This window comes from Geotrypetes seraphini, chromosome 2 (genome assembly GCF_902459505.1).
Source record: "Geotrypetes seraphini chromosome 2, aGeoSer1.1, whole genome shotgun sequence".
Classification (NCBI taxonomy): domain Eukaryota; kingdom Metazoa; phylum Chordata; class Amphibia; order Gymnophiona; family Dermophiidae; genus Geotrypetes; species Geotrypetes seraphini.
The window spans coordinates 494830288-494848769 of record NC_047085.1 but is presented as its reverse complement, the minus strand read 5'-3'; the positions used below and the strand labels follow the sequence as shown (position 1 = coordinate 494848769).

Genomic DNA, 18482 nt, shown 5'->3' with positions numbered 1-18482 from the left:
TTTTTTTTAATAATCTCTTTATTGAGCAACAGGCGAACAACAAGCAATAAACAAGAACTGCACTCGTAGCAAATACAATCTGCTCAAAAGACAATATACAAGAAATATACAACAAGAAAAAGGCATCAAAACATGAGCAAGACAACAAAGAGGAACAAGGATCCGCACTCACTATGAGAAACGGAGCAATAGTGCAAAACACAATCCAAAAGAAAATATCCTGCACCTAGAGCTCAACATAAATTTTTCCATTATCACCCACCAAACCCCCCACTCCCTCCCCCCCCCGCACCCCAAGGTGTGTGTGTGTGTCCCGAGAAATATGATGGTGCACAAAAGACGGTGTGAAGCTCTACGTAACTATCAAAGAGAGACAGAAAAGAGGCAGAATAGGGAAAAGAAAAATAGAGAAACACAGGCGAAGACAATAGAGAATGAAAAGAAGAAGAGCAACTCCAGAAACTCCCCCAATGAGGAATTACGAATTTAATAGTAGGCTCCTCGCCCGATGTGGTAAAGAAGCCCAGTACACTTCCCAAATAGCCTTAAACCTGTCCCAACCACCCAGCATCCTACTCGATACAGCTCGATGTTCAAGCAGAGCCAGTTCAAAAAGAAAGTGTTTCCATTGGCCCACAGAAGGAGGAACTGCCACTCGCCAGTACACCAAGATCACCTTCTTAGCCAAGAGCAGGGCCTTAGACACAAGAAGTCGGTGACCATTTGGTAGATCCCCGAACTCACCCTCGACATAGAATAGTGCAATTTGGGGGGAGCAGACAAGCAAAGAGGGCAGTAAAAATACAAGAAAAGCCCACATCCAAGACCAGAAATGTTGGATAATGGGGCAAAACCAAAACTGGTGCCCTAACGTGGCATGGCCCTGCAAACACTTAAGACAATCATCCCGCTCAGCAAACCCAGCCTGAAACGCCTGCCAGGGGCATACAAAAGCTCTGTAGAAAAACTTAAATTGCTGCTTCCGATGATTCATACTACAAGAAACCGCTGTCGCATGGAGAAACCCATGAGAGAGAGCAGCAGGATCTATATCAACAGTTAAGTCCGTGCCAGCCCAGAGGTAAGTGTGTCAGTGCGAAGGTTCAAAAGAAGAGAAGTATAATAACATAACCGAGGTGCAACCGGCTCCCACATCGCCAAGCACTGGCCTAATCGTTCAGACGTACGGAGTTTAAGAGCAGAGCCAGGCAAGCCGGAGATATAATGGTGAAGCTGTAAATATTCAAACGTATCCAAAAAATCCAGATTGTAAAGTGACATAAGCTCTGAGGGAGTGAGATTACAACCATGCTCCTGAAGAGCATCCCCAACTCTTCTAAGACCCTTAGCGTGCCAAACTGAAAAGTACAAGTCTCGCTCCTGAGGCGAAATCTGGGTTCCCCACAAGGGGCAAAAAAGGGGACACATTGAAGTTCACATGTAACGCCTTACACAGCAACTTCCAGCCCCACCACATATAGGACCAAACAACATGATCTTTCAAAGGAGCAGCTAAACAGGAAGAAGGAGCATGTAAAAGATATAATCCTGATAGTGGTGCCAACAAGTCCCGTTCAAGCGAAAAGCTGAGGGAGACAGAGGTTTCAAGGCACCAGTCACGCAAGGCCTGCAATCCACAAGCTAAATTATAGATCCTAAGGTCCAAAAGACCAAATCCTCCCCGAGTTACAGGAAGCATCAGCACTTGGAGAGATAACCGGGGTCATTTACCCCCCATAAAAATACATGAAGCTCCCTATAGAGAGCAGCCATATTGCGCTGTTTGAGCTAGAAAGACAAGGTCTGAAGAAGATATAACCAACGGGGAACCAACATCATATTGTTTAGATAAATCCGCCCTGTCAGTGATAAAGGGAGGGAGCCCCAAAGTCGCAAGCTCTCAATGGATTTTTTAAGCAATGGGCCCACATTAAGGTCATACAGTTTCCCCAACTCCGAAGGGATGTAAGAGCCCAAATATTTAACCTGGATAGGTGCCTCCTTCAGAGGAAAAGTAGGCCAAACCGAGGACACCTTGAGATAGAGAGACAGTGTTTTGGATTTAGAAACATTGAGCTTTAGACCAGACACCTCACCAAAGCTATGGAACAGATTTAATAAAATAGACAACGCACCCTCCGGTCGTGTGAGAAGCACCATGATATCATCCGCAAAGGCCAAGCATCGTATTGAAGATGTACCAACTTCAACCCCCGGCAAGTTGGGATGCCGCCGAATCTGTAATATAAAGGCTCAAGAAATAAAATATATAAGAGAAGGGATAGCGGGCACCCCTGTCGCATCCCCCATCCCAACGGAAAAACCGGAGAAACCTGGCCATTAACCAATACTGCTTCCGCAAGATTGAAATATAAAGATTGAATGGCACGCAAAAAATACTCTGTAATCCCATAGCACTTCAATAAGGGAAAAAGATAGGCCCACTCGACCCGGTCAAATGCCTTCTCTGAGTCAAAGCTGATGACCAGAGAAGGTATTCGATAAAAGTCACAATGAGTCATAGCCAGTAACAGTTTACGAACATTATGTCCTGCCTGGTGGCCTTTCACAAGACCAACTTGATCCTCACCCACCAACTGCGGAATAAGAGGGGCCAAACGATCCGCCAATATTTTAGCCAAAATTTTCAAATTGACATTAAGGAAATAGGTAATTAAGATTCGACTAAACTATGATCTTTACCGGGGTTAGGCAAGACCGTAATTAAAGCCTGGTTGGAAACTGCAGGAAACTGACCCTTCTCAATAGCCTGTTGGTAAAATCGACAAAGCGGGTCAGCAATATAGCTTTGAAGGAGCTGAAAAACTCACCACTGAAGCCATCAGGCCCGAGCAACTTACACAGGGCAGGTGTTTTATAACCCTCTGAACCTCCTCACACGAGATAGGTGAATTCAAGGATGCACTATCAAGAGTCAGATAAGGTAGGCACACCCAGGGAATCAAGAAAACTAGTGATTAAGGACTCTTGATTCACTACTTCAGCTGCATAGAGATGGTGATAGTACTGGACAAAGGTTTTCCAAATGGGCCTGCTGTATAACCACCACTCCCACTGAAGTACGCAGAGAAGAGATAGTGGAAAGATCCGTCCAATTTTTGGTCAGTCTAGCCAACAACCGCCCTGACCTATTGCTGAAATGATGCAATCTATACTTGTGATAAAAGATAGTACAGCGCGCTCGTTCCTGCAAAAGGGCATTATAAGCTTCCTGGGCAGTGCGGAGATCATTTTTGTATTGTGGGTTAGGAGATCGAACAAAGAGCCCATGACATAGTTTCATCCATTTCTCCAAGTCCAAAACCTTGCGTGTCATAATCTTAAGTTTCCGAGAACTGTATGCTATAATGGTACCCCACAATACAGCTTTAGCTGTACTATAAAAGAGCTCACCCTCCATATGTGTATATTATTAAAGGTATCTTAGTCCTGCCACTGCTGTACCAGATAGGCCCCAAAATCAGGGTCACGATATAAAGTTATATGAAAGCGCCATCTGCCCCCCCCCTTCCCAATGCCCCCACCCCTACAACGATGTCCAGCCATATAGGTGTGTGATCTGAAATAGCTAAAGCCCCAATATCCACCCCAGACACAGCATGAAAAGAGGAGCTAGAACAAAAATATATAATCAATTCTCGAAGAGGTTCCATGAACCCTAGAGGTATGTGTGAAGTCCTAGTCCCCTGGATGTAGGGTGCGCCACAGGTCTATGAGATCAAAGGCCTGAAGAAACGCTTGCAGCCCATTATCTGAACAGGTGGTAGAGTGAAGAGAACCACCCAAGCAATCAAGGGCTGAATGCAAGACTGAGTTAAAAATCGCCTAGCAGAATCGTGTGTATCGGAGACATATCATGTAAAGGCAGTAGAATACCCAGGAGGTTTTTGAAAAAGAGGCGTTGAGCAGTGTTGGGTGCATAAATAGAGGCCAGCACAATTTTTCTCTGATGTAATATGCCCTGCACCATCACATACACCAGTCAGTTTCAGCAAGACATTACCTCACTGTTTTGCCAAACTTCATTCAATGCTGTTTCATGTTATTTTAGGTCCTCAGTGGGCCACCACGCACTCAAATCATTTCATTGTGCAGGGCTTTATGCACCCATTCGTCACTGGACCCATAGATTTTGTGCATTTTTCATAAATATTAATTTTAAGTATATAAATATTGGTTTTAGGTATAAAGATATGCTAAAAGTACTTAGCTTATAAATAAGATGCTAGTCGGGAGGGTAGAAACATCAATCATCCAACATGTTTCGCCCGTGTACTTCACAGGGCTTTATCAAGGCTCCCTCTCCCTAGAACAAATATAAAACACTCTTAAGTGCCCAAACTTTCACCATATTAAACACATTTAGTGCTGTAGTTTAAACTTATTCATGCTAATAATTAATTCTTACCGCTCATAACCACAGTCTCCCACCATTGTGTCAAGAACGAAATGGCGGTCACGCTCTTAGCTGATTTTATACGTACCTCAGACAACCATGTCCCACACTATCAGGGACGTCATTGACTGATGTAAGAACTCAACACTAATTCCTAAAACTTCGTTTTTCCCTATTTTTCCATTATGTATATGTAAAACGGAAGATACCAACTGTCAACCCCCGGGACTGGCTTCATATTAGTGAAGCCCATTCCAACTCACTATTAAGTCCCTTCGGGACTACCGTGTTCAGGCGGTAGATCCAGCGTTGTTCAGATACATTTAATCTACTTTCCCAATCACCTTCCAGTTCTTTTTCATTCATATAGTCAATCACTCTCCATTTTAAATGTTGAATGCTATGGCCCTTATCCAGCCAATGTTGAACTATAGGGGCTTGCACCGTCCCAGTGTTGATACGAGATTTATGCTCGTTCAGGCGTATATTGATGGCCCTCTTGGTTCGGCCCACATACACTAGATCACATGGGCAGACTATTATATACACCACCCTAGCTGTCTTACAAGTCGTGTCCGCCCTGCCCTTACCGTATATCCTGATTGGGGATCAATCCACTGGGACCCCTCCAACGTAAGGTCGCACCACTGGCATTGATGACATTTTGTATGACCAGTGAGAGTACCACTATCAGATGGGCTGCCTGACTTCCTAAGGGCCTGTCCAATGGTTTTACCCCTGCGAAACGAAAATAGGGGCAATTCCGAGAAACCCTCATGTAAGCTTAATATATGCCAATGTTGTTTAATCTGTGAGATCAGCATCCCTGACGCTTTGGAAAAAGGGAGGACACAAATCAACCCCCCTTCCTCCTGAACCCTGGGTTTATCCATGAGTAATAATTCCCTCTGAGCATACCGTGCCCGTAAATAAGCCCGCCTAATAGAACTTCTGGGGTACCCTCTCTCTAGAAACCACCCTTCCAGATCCCTGGCCACTTTTTTAAATTCCTCTAATGTGGAACAGACCCTACGCACTCTCAAATATTGGCTTATGGGCAAACTATATTTTAGATGATAGGGGTGGTAACTGTCAAAATGAAGTAAAGTATTACGAGCCACCGGTTTCCTGTACAAAGTCGTTTCAATTCTCAAATGGTCCTTACTTATGAGTATGTCAAGAAATTCAATCTGGCTTCTACTAAAATGAGGAACAAACTGCAAATTCGGATTCATTGTATTAATCCAAGCACAAAATTCTCCCAAACCCTCCTCTGGGCACAGACACTGCAAGATCTTAGTCCGTTTTATCAGGGAGTTAATTTCGGAGGTGTCCAGGACACACAACGCAGACCTCTTTTAGGGGTCATAGATGCCTACAATAGCAAGATACGTACAGAATACTCGAGAACCACTGCCAGGGTGCCCAGCTCTCACTGACAGATTGACTCAATACCAACACTCACACTGATAACAGCTATATCCACTCCAGGCCACACATCACACCCCCACCCACCCCCGATACCCCTCCCCCAAACCCCCCCTCTCCTAACTTCAATTCCACAAACCATCACAGAGGGACCCTCATGCTAATGACCCCCCACACACACACACACGCTGGTGCTGCCCGATTCAGGAAAAAAAAATTTCGATTCGATTCAGCCTAATGAATTGGTTTTTCGATTTGATTCGATTTTCCTGCCCAATTGGGTGTTTTTTTCAAACATCCTGTGGGTTTATTTTATAGCCTCTTCACCCCCTTTGCCTTCTCCTAGCCACACTGGCTCTGTGGTGTAAACAAAATAAACAAAAAACACTTTTCCTCTCTCTCTTAAATCCTAGCTCATTTTTGCAGTCTAACACCAGCTCTGGCAGGATACACATTTCAAATCTGAAACATTGTAATCACAAAATGTAAAATAAAATTAGTTTTTCTACCTTTTGTTGTCTGGTCATTGTTCAAATCTTGTTTGTCCCAGGCTCTGATTGTCTTCTGATAATTCACTTGCCAGGGTCTCCTTCTTTCTCTGTGCTAACCATCCATCTGCCATCTCTGTCCTTCCCTTCCGTTTCCCTGAGGTCTGGCATCTTTCCTTTTTTTCATCTCCATTTACAGATCCACCTTTTCTCAACTACCCTTTCATCCAGCATCTTTCCCTCCTTCCCCACCACCCCAGGGTCCACCATCTCTCCCTTTCTTTTCCAAAATACCTTCCTATCCAATATCTCTTACCTCCCCCCACACCATCCCATATGTCCAACTTCTCTCCCTTTCTGTTCCTTCCCTCCCTAAATCCCATTGTCCATCATCTCTCTCCCTCTCCTCTATTTTAGACCCATTATTTCTTCCCCCCCCAAAGTCCGGCATATGCATGTCTCTTTGAACCCCCCCTTCCCTCCCTCCGTGTACTTCTACACCAGGGCCCCCTCCCCTGAAGGTCTGTCCCTCCTCTGAAGGCCTGCACCTCCCCCCTGAAGGCCTGTACCCCCATCCCTGAAAGCCTGTCCCCCCCCCCCCTTGAAGGCCTATGCCACCATCCCTGGCCTGTCCCCTCTTTGAAGGCCTGTCCCCCCCTTAAAGGTCTGCAGCCCCCCTTAAAGGCATGTTCACCCCTTAAAGGCCTGCACCCCCCCCAAGGCCTGTCTCATCCCCTGAAGGACTGTCCCCCCTGAAGGCCTGCTTGTCCCCCCTGAAGGCCTATGCCACCATCCCTGGCCTGTCCCCCCTTTGAAGGTCTGTCCCCCCCCCTTAAAGGCCTGTTCCCCCCTTGAAGGCCTGCACCTCCCCAAGGCCTGTCCCACCCCCTGAAGGACTGCCCCCCCAAAAGACTGCAACCCCCCCCCCCCCCCGTGTTGTCTCTGGCATCCCCGCACCGTTTACTTTATTGCTTGAGCCTGCAGCCGAAGATCATGGTTACAGCGTCTTTGCAGTGCTCTGAGCTGTTTCCTCTGCTGTGGTCCTGCCCCTCCTCTAACGTCAGAGGCAGGATCGCGGTGGAGGAAACAGCTTAAAGCACAAAGACACTGTAACCGCGATCTTCGGCTGCAAGCTCAAGCAATAAGGTAAACGGTTCGAGGATGCCAGGGGGAACAGGGAGGCCTTCCCGGGGGGTGCAGTTTCGGGGGGAGGGACAGTCCTTCGGGGAGGCCAGGAGGGAAGCCGGACAGCAGCACTTCCTGACTGACCCTCCCTCCTCGCCCTCTAAAACAGGTGCGGCAGTGGCCAGCCAGCAAGAGCAGCGCTGCCGCTCCTGCTTTAGGGGGGAAGGAGAGAGGGTCCGAATCGGGAAGCAGGCAGCACTAACACACACACTGCCCTGAACACTAGACGCAAAACAGAACCCATAAGCAGATACAGGAACATAGAACAAAATGCAAACAAACAAGCCCATGGTCATAGGAACTCAGAAAGAAGTCCAAGCTGCAAAACCGAGCTGGGCCCAAGAGACACCAGCTCTCCAGGAGCACAGGAGCAAAAAACAGTGAAGCACCAAACAAGGGGCAAAAGACTCCAGCATAAGGCAACAAAGGTCCCACAAAACGGCACAAGCTCCGCTCGCAGGGATCTCCCGTCCTTCAGTCACAAGAACCATACCAGCCAGAAACGTCAAATCAGTCAAGCAGGCTGCTCCAACGCAGGGAGCCACTGCCGCAGCTGAGCCAAGGCTCCTTCACTGGTGTCAAACACAAAAGGTTGGCTATTGTAGAGAACACGCAGCTTTGCCGGGTATTGCAGTATAAAGCACAGATTTCGATCAGCAGACTGCTTGCAGACAGGCGAAAAACCCCACCGAAGGGAGGCCACCTGCGCAGAGTAATCTTGTAAGATGAGGATTTTCTGATTAACCCAGGACAAGCAGGCAGCCTATTCTCAACATATGGTTGATGTCATCCATGGAGCCCAGATGCGGACAGCCTCACAAGCAGACTTGCTTGTAGAAACATAGAAGTTTTGAGTCAGCCGCACTGCGCATGCGTGAGTGCCTTCCCGTCCAGCACAGGGCTAGTCTCCTCAGTTTTCCGCGGAGCAGAGAAGTCCGTCTTTGAATCTCTGCATTTAACTTTGTTACTTCGTGCCTTCTCTCACCGCGGTTTGTGTTTATTTTCTTCGCGATTCGCTGTGTTATTTTCTTTATCCCAGGACAAGCAGGCATGATATTCTCACATGTGGGTGACGTCATCTACGGAGCCCCGATGCGGAAGCATTTTCAAGCAAACTTGATTGAAGATTTAAGTTTGCTCTGCTGCTCCACGCATGCATGCCTTCCTGCTCCACTAGGGGGCGCATCCCCTCGTGGTCTCCAGTTCAAAATTTTCCGCTGAGCCTAGAAGTCGTGTTTTTTCAGGCTCTGCCCCAACTGCCTTCTAGCACCTCGATTTTTCTTATTTTTCTCGATTAAGTCGCTGTGTGCGAATTTTTTCTTGGCGGCTTCTTTCCATCACAGACCCGCATCGCTGGTGCATCCTCTGCCTGGGGGCCGCTCATCCAACCGACTCCTGGGCCCTTCGCCGAAGAAAAGCCCGCATGGCGGATCTCTTCGCCGCCGACCAACCCTCTACCTCGGCCTCGAGGTCGGCCCCGGCCTTGACCTCGGCCCCGAATACCTCGGCATCGCCTCGAGACTCGAACCCGAAGCCCTCGGGACAACAGAAAGCCTCGGCTCCGGGTAAGTCCCCTCTTCCCTCTTCAGGTCCCGTAACAGTGAAGAAGCCAGCCTCGGGGACACCGGCGACGCATGGCGGAAGTCCCATGCTTAAAGCCCCGGCCAAGTCCTCCAAGCCTTCGGGCCGTGCCTCCACCACACGCGAATACTCTGATACGAGGTCGCCCCCGGTGGAGCGCACCGAGGCAGTGGACATGCCCTCGATGCTGTCCGTGCCCGTTTTCCAGGACCTACTTCGAGCGATGATCTCATCGGAGCTGTCCGCTGCAATGGCCCATCTACAACCGACCTCGACCCCGCATGTGCAAGACCAGCCTGAGCATCGCGTCGAGCCACCTCGAGGAAAAGCGCGCAAGCTTCTCCGCATCCCATCCTCCTCGGACTCCTCGCCGAGACACCCAAGACGCTCTCCCTCCACAGACCGCCGAGGGGCAAAACGTGCTAAAACGACAGAAACCTCGAACCGCCGTACCTCCAAGAAGGCCCGGGGTTTCCCCACTGTACGAGGCCGTTCACCTACACCTCGTACGGGACCGCTTAGGGTAAACGGAGCTATCACTCTCCAACCCGCGCATCCTCCGAACTCCCCCTCGGACCAGGGCTCCGATCCGAGGCTTCGGGCTTTCACCGAGGGAGTCCGGGTCGAAGTCACCGATTCAACATCGATCGGTACCCCGAACCCCGGCATCGTCTCCGAGGGGCTCCTCGAGACGTCGGAGATCCACGACCCCGGAACACTTTCACAGTGCGTCCCCGGTCTCGGAGCATGGATCGGAGCAAGAGCCTCGATACTCGAGGGAAGCCTCCCCATCCTTCTCCACCCGACGGAGGTCTCGTTCACCGACCCCGCACGGGGCCTCGGGAACATCCCGCCCATCCTTCTCACGCTTTGTCCAGGACATGGGCCACGCTTTGGACTTGGACCTCCAATCCGACTCCAGATACTCTAAGGAGTACCTAGCAGAGCTGGATATGCCATCACTGCCCAGAGAGTCCCTTCGCTTACCGCCTAACCCGGTACTCCAACAGGCTTTCTTCAGGAACCTGGAGACCCCTTATATGGTCACAGCAGTACCCTTCAAAATGGAGGCCAAGTACCGTACAGTACCCTTCCCTGGATTTGAACAACCGCAGCTCTCCCACCAGTCGCTGTTAGTAGAATCCTCCTTGAAAAAGGCTCACCCCTCCAGGGTCTCAGCGGCGGTCCCCCCAGGCCGAGAAGGCCGAACCCTAGACAAGTTCGGCAGGAGACTATATCAAAATGCGATGATGGCTCTAGGGTGCAAAGCTACACCTTCACCTTCACATCCTACCTCTAACACCTCATTGGACTACTGAGAGCCTTTGAGACTGACCTACCGGCCTCCCGCCAAGGAGTGTTTAACCTGCTTTCAGAGTCCCTCTCCAACCTACGCCTCCATCTATTCCATGCGGCCTACGATGGCTTCGAACTCTCCTCCAGAGAGGCAGCCTTTGCTATTGCCATGCACCGCCTAGCCTGGCTGCGCCTGGTCGACATGGACCCCAACTTACAGGACCGGTTGGCTAACCTCCCTTGCGTGGGTAAAGAACTGTTCGATGACACTATCGAGGCGGCTACAAAACGCCTCTCCGAACACGAACGCTCGTTTGCCTCCCTCGTGCGGCAAAAGCCTAAACCGCCCACGTCCAGGCCGTTCAGGGCCCCTCTGCGCCGCTACCCACAAAAATCCACTCCTGCCTTCTCGCGGCCCCCGCCCAGGCGTCCGCAAGCACACCATCGGGCCATGCCCAAGTCCCAACCGCCTGCGACTACCAAACCATCCCCGTCCTTTTGACGGGATACGTGGAAGGGGGCGGGCCCCCTCCGCCATAGTCCCAGGCCTCCTTCCCATCGGGGGTCACCTCAAAGCCTTTTACCCACGCTGGGAACAAGTCATGTCGGACGCATGGGTCCTTGGCGTGATCTCATCAGGATACTCTCAACTTTCGAGCCATTCCTCCAGACAACCCCCCAAGGAATTGCCCTCCCAACCGGACGCAGCTACCCCTACTCCTCTCCGAAGCTCGAGATCTGCTTCGCCTGAGAGCAGTAGAGGAGGTTCCCCCCGGCCAACGAGGGAAGGGCTTCTACTCCCGTTACTTCCTGGTACCGAAAAAAATGGGAGACCTTCGCCCAATACTAGACTTGAGACGCCTCAACAAATTTCTGGTACGGGAAAAATTTTGGGTGCTTTCCCTACCGACCCTCTACCCCCTGATCGACGAGGGCGACTGGCTCTGCTCCCTCGATCTGAAGGAGGCGTTCCAGTGCACCCCGCTCACCACAAGTTCTTGCGATTTCAGGTGGGAGACCTGCACCTGCAATACTGAGTCCTCCCCTTCGGCCTAGCATCGTCACCTCGGGTCTTCACCAAGTGCCTCGTAGTGGTTGCGGCTACCTTACGCTCCCGTGGCCTTCAGGTATTCCCCTACCTGGACGACTGGCTGATCAAAGCCCCGTCCAGGGAAGGGGTTATCTCAGCGACCCAACAGACTATTACCTACCTACAGAGTCTGGGGTTCGAGATAAACTTCCCGAAATCCCAACTACGCCCCTCGCAGTCCCTACAATTCATCGGGGCAACGCTGGACACGGTTCGCCTCTGTTCCTTCCTCCCCCCTCCGCGTCGAGAGGCGTTAGTAAGTCTGAGCCGAAGGATCTCACTGCTGACCTCGGTATCAGCGCGACAGATGATGACTCTCCTGGGCCACATGGCCTCCACCGTCCATGTCACACCCTTCGCCTGCCTCCATCTGAGAATCCCTCAATGGACCCTGGCCTCTCAATGGCGTCAAGACCGGGACCCGATCGATCGCCCCGTGACAGTGACTCCTTCCTTGCAACGATCGCTCCACTGGTGGGCCGACTCTTCAAATCTTTCCAAAGGTTTGCTCTTCCTCACCCCTCCCCACAGCAAGGTACTCACCACGGACTCGTCGGAGTACTCTTGGGGAGCCCACATGGACGGCCTCCGCACTCAGGGGATGTGATCAGCAGAAGACCGCCGCTGTCACATCAACGTGCTAGAGCTCCGGGCCATCTATCTCGCAGCTGTAGCTTTTCAACACCTGCTTCACGACCGGGTGGTCCTCATCCGAACCGACAACCAGGTAGCAATGTACTACGTAAACAAACAAGGGGGGACAGGGTCTTGGCCCCTCTGTCGGGAAGCCATGCGCCTCTGGACATGGGCAATCTCCAACAACACCTTCCTTCGAGCGGTGTACAAACAAGGAGAACAAAACTGTCTGGCCGACAGACACAGCCGTCTCCTCCAGCCGCACGAATGGTCACTGCACACTCAGACCCTACGACAAGTGTTCGAAAAGTGGGGGACGCCTCAAATAGATCTGTTCGCATCCCCCCACAATCACAAACTGCCCCTCTTCTGCTCCCGGATATACTCCCCGGACCAACTCGAGGCCGACGCCTTCCTCCTCGACTGGGACGGAAGGTTTCTGTATGCGTTTCCGCCGTTTCCTCTGATCCTGCGGACGCTGGTCCACCTGAAAACGGTGAAAGCCACCCTGATCCTGATTGCTCCTCGCTGGCCACGCCAGCCTTGGTTTTCCCTTCTACTTCAAATCAGTGTCAGAGATCCACTGCCTCTGCCTCAGTTTCCCTCTCTACTATCACAGAGTCAGGGTTCGCTGTTACATCCCAATCTTCAATCTCTTCATCTGAATGCTTGGTTTCTTTCCCCCTGACTTCTCTCCCCATGTCTCAATCAGTCAAGGAGATATTGGAGGCCTCTAGAAAGACCTCGACGAGAACCTGCTATTCCCAAAAGTGGACCAGATTCTCAGCCTGGTGCTCTTCTCACAGCCAGGACCCGGTGTCGGTCCCCGTCCCTCTGGTCCTTGACTATTTACTTCAATTATCTCACTCCGGCCTAAAGACCAACTCCATTCGAGTACACCTCAGTGCGATTGCGGCCTTTCATCAGCCCCTGGAAGGTAAAGCCCTCTCGCTCCACCCCTTAGTCTCTCGCTTCATGAAGGGTCTGCTGAATGTCCACCCTCCTCTCAAACTCCCTCCGGTGGTTTGGGACCTTAACGTGGTTCTGGCTCAACTAATGAAACCTCCATTTGAGCCCCTAGACAAATGCCATCCTAAATTCCTCACTTGGAAGGTGATTTTCCTGCTTGCACTCACTTCCGCTAGGCGAGTTAGTGAGCTACAGGCCCTGGTAGCGGACCCACCCTTCACTGTATTCCACCATGACAAGGTGGTACTCCGCACACATCCAAAGTTCTTGCCTAAAGTAGTGTCTGATTTCCATCTCAATCAGTCCATCGTCTTGCCCGTGTTTTTTCCCAAGCCCCACTCTCACCCCGGAGAGGTGGCGCTTCACACTCTTGACTGTAAGAGAGCGTTGGCCTTTTACCTCCAACGCACTCAACCACACCGGAAAGTCCCACAATTGTTTTTGTCCTTCGACCCAAGCGCACCTTGTCCAACTGGTTGGCCGATTGCATCACCTTTTGCTACGCTCAGGCTGGTCTCGCGCTGCATGGTCGAGTAACGGGACACAAGGTCCGAGCGATGGCAGCCTCCATAGCGTTCCTCAGGTCCACACCTATTGAGGAAATCTGCAAGGCTGCCACGTGGTCTTCGGTTCATACTTTCACCTCCCACTACTGTCTGGACTCACTATCCAGAAGCGATGGCCAGTTCGGCCAATCGATATTGCGAAATCTATTTGCTTAAATTGCCAACTTCCCTCCATCCCTTTTCAGTTAGCTTGGAGGTCACCCACATGTGAGAATATCATGCCTGCTTGTCCTGGGATAAAGCACAGTTACTTACCGTAACAGGTGTTATCCAGGGACAGCAGGCATATATTCTCACAACCCGCCCACCTCCCCAAGGTTGGCTTCTTTGCTAGTTAAGTGAACTGGAGACCACGAGGGGATGCGCCCCCTAGTGGAGCAGGAAGGTACGCATGCGTGGAGCAGCAGAGCAAACTTAAATCTTCATTCAAGTTTGCTTGAAAATGCTTCCGCATCGGGGCTCCATAGATGACGTCACCCACATGTGAGAATATATGCCTGCTGTCCCTGGATAACACCTGTTACGGTAAGTAACTGTGCTTTCTTTACAGTTTAAAAAAAAAAGATGACTTATTTTAATTTTTTCTTCAGTGACTGACTGGCAAGCCAGGTCGCGCGACCGCAGCCTACGGGCTTCAACTTCACAGTGGCTATCTTCCCTCCTATGTCTCAGCAAGTCACGGGCTTCAAGAAGTGTAGCCACTGCCAGTGTGCGATTTCTCTCACAGATTGGGCCTGCCCATAATCTGAAGTCATGCGAGCGCTGTGCTACTCTTCAACCTCATAGAAACATAGAAGATGACGGCAGAAAAGGGCTACAGCCCATCAAGTCTGCCCACTCTGCTTACCCACCCCCTGTCTATGCCCTAATGACCCAATTTTCTTATCTTGACCCTTGTAGGGATCCCACATGGGTATCCCATTTATTCTTAAAGTCTGGCACGCTGTCTGCCTCGATCACCTGCACTGGAAGCTTGTTCCAATGATCAACCACTCTCTCTGTGAAGAAATACTTTCTGGTGTCGCCATGAAATTTTCCGCCCCTGAGTTTGAGCGGGTGCCCTCTTGTGGCCGAGGGTCCCTTGAGAAAGAAAATATCATCTTCCACTTCGACACGTCCCGTGAGGTACTTAAATGTTTCGATCATGTCTCCCCTCTCCCTACGTTCCTCGAGAGTGTAGAGCTGCAATTTGTTCAGTCTCTCTTCATACGAGAGACCCTTGAGCCCCGAGATCATCCTGGTGGCCGTCCGCTGAACCGATTCAATTCTGCGCATATCTTTACTGTAATGTGGCCTCCAGAATTGCACACAGTACTCCAGATGAGGTCTCACCATGGCCCTGTACAACGGCATTATGACTTCAGGCTTTCGGCTGACGAAACTTCTATTGATACAACCCAATATCTGCCTTGCCTTAGATGAAGCCTTCTCCACTTGATTGGCAGTTTTCATGTCTGCACTGATGATTACTCCTAAATCTCGTTCTGCTGAAGTCCTAGTTAAAGTTTCTCCGTTCAAGAAGTACATCCTGCATGGATTTCTGCTTCCGAGGTGCATGACCTTACATTTCTTAGCATTGAAGCCTAGCTGCCAGGTTGAGAACCAACTTTCCAATGTAAGCAGGTCCTGCGCCATATAATTCTGTAAACTGCATTCACTTACTATATTATATAGTTTGGTGTCATCGGCGAATAGTGTTATTTTACCTTGAATCCCTTGAGTCAGATCCCCTATGAATATGTTGAAAAGGAGTGGACCCAGGACCGAGCCCTGCGGCACTCCACTGGTCACCTCCGATGTTTTAGAGAGGGTACCATTAACCACCACCCTCTGAAGTCTGCCACTCAGCCAATCATTGACCCATGCAGTTAGTGTCTCTCCTAACCCCATCGATTCCATCTTGCTTAGCAGCCTGCGGTGTGGGACACTGTCAAAATCTTTACTGAAGTCCAGGTACAAGACGTCCAAAAACTCTCCCAAGTCCAACTTTCTTGTTACCCAGTCAAAGAAGCTGATGAGATTGGATTGGCAGGACCTACCTTTGGTGAATCCATGCTGACTGGGATCCCGAAGATTCCCTTCATTCAAGATCGTGTCCAATTTGCTTTTAATTAGTGTTTCCATGAGTTTGCACACTATTGATGTGAGACTCACCGGTCTATAATTCGAAGCCTCTGCCCTGCAACCCTTTTTATGCAGAGGAACGACATTAGCTAATTTCCAGTCCAGCCCTTAAACGTCGTCGAGTTTTAATGGAAAAAGAGTTTTAGTGGAAAGATTCTTCAGAATGAACTCCTCAGTGACACCCTCGACCTCGAGTGCTACCTCGGTCCCTCCTTCCAGCGAGGGTCTTCCTGCTTCCACTACTCCGATCTCAAGCCTCATCAGACTGTCCTCGTATGGATCGTCTTTAGCCTCGAGTACACCTGCTTTATCTTCCCCTGAGCTCCCCTCATGTCAGATACCTAAGCAGAAGGTTCCTGCGGTGGTCCCTCCACTGCCACTTTGGAGCCTTTAGCCTCGGCAAGTGGTCCGGTTTCAGACGCAGATCCACCTTTGCAGGATTCTCTCTACACCATGTTGTAGCAGCAGTTTGTTCAGTTATTGAGCAAATATGGTTCTGCCTCGACAGTGCCTCCTGTAATCCAGCCTGGGCAATCAGCAGTCTCCCACGAGGTTGAGTCCCTGCTTGTGCCTCAAGCTGAAGCTTCACACTCTATGCAAGGAGCAGAGTCTTTGTGAGTGTCTGGTCTGGCATCTACACACTTGATGCAAGGAGTAGATTCTTTGCGAATGTCTCGATTGGAACCTTCACACTCTATGCAAGGAGCAGAGTCTTTGCGAGTGTCTGGTTTGGCATCTACGTACTTAATGCAAGGAGTAGATTCTTTGCAAGTGTCTCGATTGAAAACTTCACACTCTATACAAGGAGTAGATTCTCTGTGAGTGTCTTGACAGGAATCCGCACACTCCATACAAGGAGCAGTCTTTGGGAGTGCTTTGAGATTTCTCGATCCAAACCACTGAGTTTCGTTCTACAGCTTTGAGCCCTATCCATTCACCAACAGTGTTGCCTGTTTCCATATATAGGACAAAGTTTCCTCGAGACCTGCTTCCAAGCAGCAGTCTCGTTGTCGATCGAGGCCTTCATCAAGACATCCATCGAGGTGTACATCTTCTAAAGAGCAGCCTTATTCGTATGGGCCTCATTCCAGACCTTCCAGTTTTTCGAGGCCCCCAACTCCTTGCTCCAGGTCACCACTTCCGGACCCTGAGGAATCAGCTCCTTTCATTGCCTCCTCCAAGTCTCCATATTCTTTGGATTGTCACTTATCCAGAGAGGCTTCACCTTTGTTCTCCGCTCGAGGCGCCTCGAGGTCATCGAGCCCTTCTTGAGACAAGGCCTTGACGGATCAGCGGATGATCTGGAAATTCAGCTAGATGCTGGTTCTAAATACTCTAAGGAGTATTTTGTGGTCCTGCATCTACCTCAACCTCCTGCAGAGTCACTTAAGCTTCCTCTTAACAAGCTTTTATCTCAAGCTTTCAAACGTTGTCTGGAGACTCTTTTTGCTATATCTGCTGTTCCAGGCAAATTGGTCTCGAGGTATAGATCTCTGCATTGCAAAGGGTTTGAGAATTTACAATTATCTCACCAATCCCTCCTTCTGGAGTCCTTTTTGAAAAGAACCCATCCTTTCAAGGTCTATGCTACTGTTCCTTCTGAAAAGGAGGGTAAGACAATGGTCAAGTTTGGATGTCTTCTTTATCAAGTTCCTTATTGATTTTCTTCCAGGTTTTCTGAAGAACCTGGATTTACATAGCCATTTCGAGTTCCAAGATGTCACTACTACTCTGTCACAACTCAGATTGCATCTTCTCCAGTCATCTTATGATGCCTTTGAACTGTCGGCTAGGGCCACTGTTTTTTCTGTAGCACTGCGCTGCTTGGCCTTGCTTCGCACCATTGCCATGCATCCCAATCTTCAGGACCGTCTGGCTAACATTCCTTGTCCGGGCAATAGCCTCTTTGATGAATCCATAGAGGCTGCCACTAAGAAGTTGTCAGATTATGAAAAATCTTTTGCTTCCATTGTCAGACCAAAGCCAAAGTCAGCTCCTACAAAACCTTCATGCCCTACTCCGGTTTTCCAGAGGCGTTATGCTCCAAAGCGGCTCCTTACACTCAAGCCTCTTCCAAGAAACAGAAGCAACAGAAACCTCAGCCTTCTGCTGCACCTAAGCCTTTTTGACTGTCTAAACAGAGCATAACCTCCATCGTTCTGCCTCTGTCCTTCCACAATGATCAGGGATGGAAACTCTCTTCATTTCACTCAGGTTCCACCAGAGCTTCCTCCAAGAGAGTGTCCTTCCAATCCATCCCAGACCACCCTTCTTCTTCAGGAAGCTAAAGCTCTGCTTTGTCTCTGTGCCATCGAGGAAGTTCCTCTGAAACAGCAGAGCAGGGGTTTTTACTCCCATTACTTCCTAGTTCCGAAGAAGACAGGCAATCTGAGACCCATTTTAAATATAGATCAGAACGACTGGTTATGTTCTCTGGATCTCAAGGAGGTTTCTACTCGCATCCCCTTTCATCCGACCTCCCTTCAGTATCTCAGATTTCAGGTGGGGAATCTGCATTATCAATACAGAGTGCTACCCTTTGGCCTGGATTCATCTCCCAGAGTATTCACCAAGTGCTCTAAGGAACCATAGTCTCCAGGTGTTTTCCTACCTAGACAACTGGCTCATCAAAGATTCAACATCTCAGGGGGTTATTGTAGCGACCCAACGGACTATGTGGTTCCTACAAAGCTTGGGATTCA

The 18482-nt window shown here is 49.8% G+C and overlaps 1 protein-coding gene across 4 annotated transcripts in view; it reads left to right on the top strand.

The window, feature by feature from the left end:
• Nucleotides 1-18482, top strand: part of SMARCC1 (SWI/SNF related, matrix associated, actin dependent regulator of chromatin subfamily c member 1) — a 383361-nt gene that overhangs the window by 132757 nt on the left and 232122 nt on the right. The gene's annotated exons all lie outside the window — the stretch shown is intronic.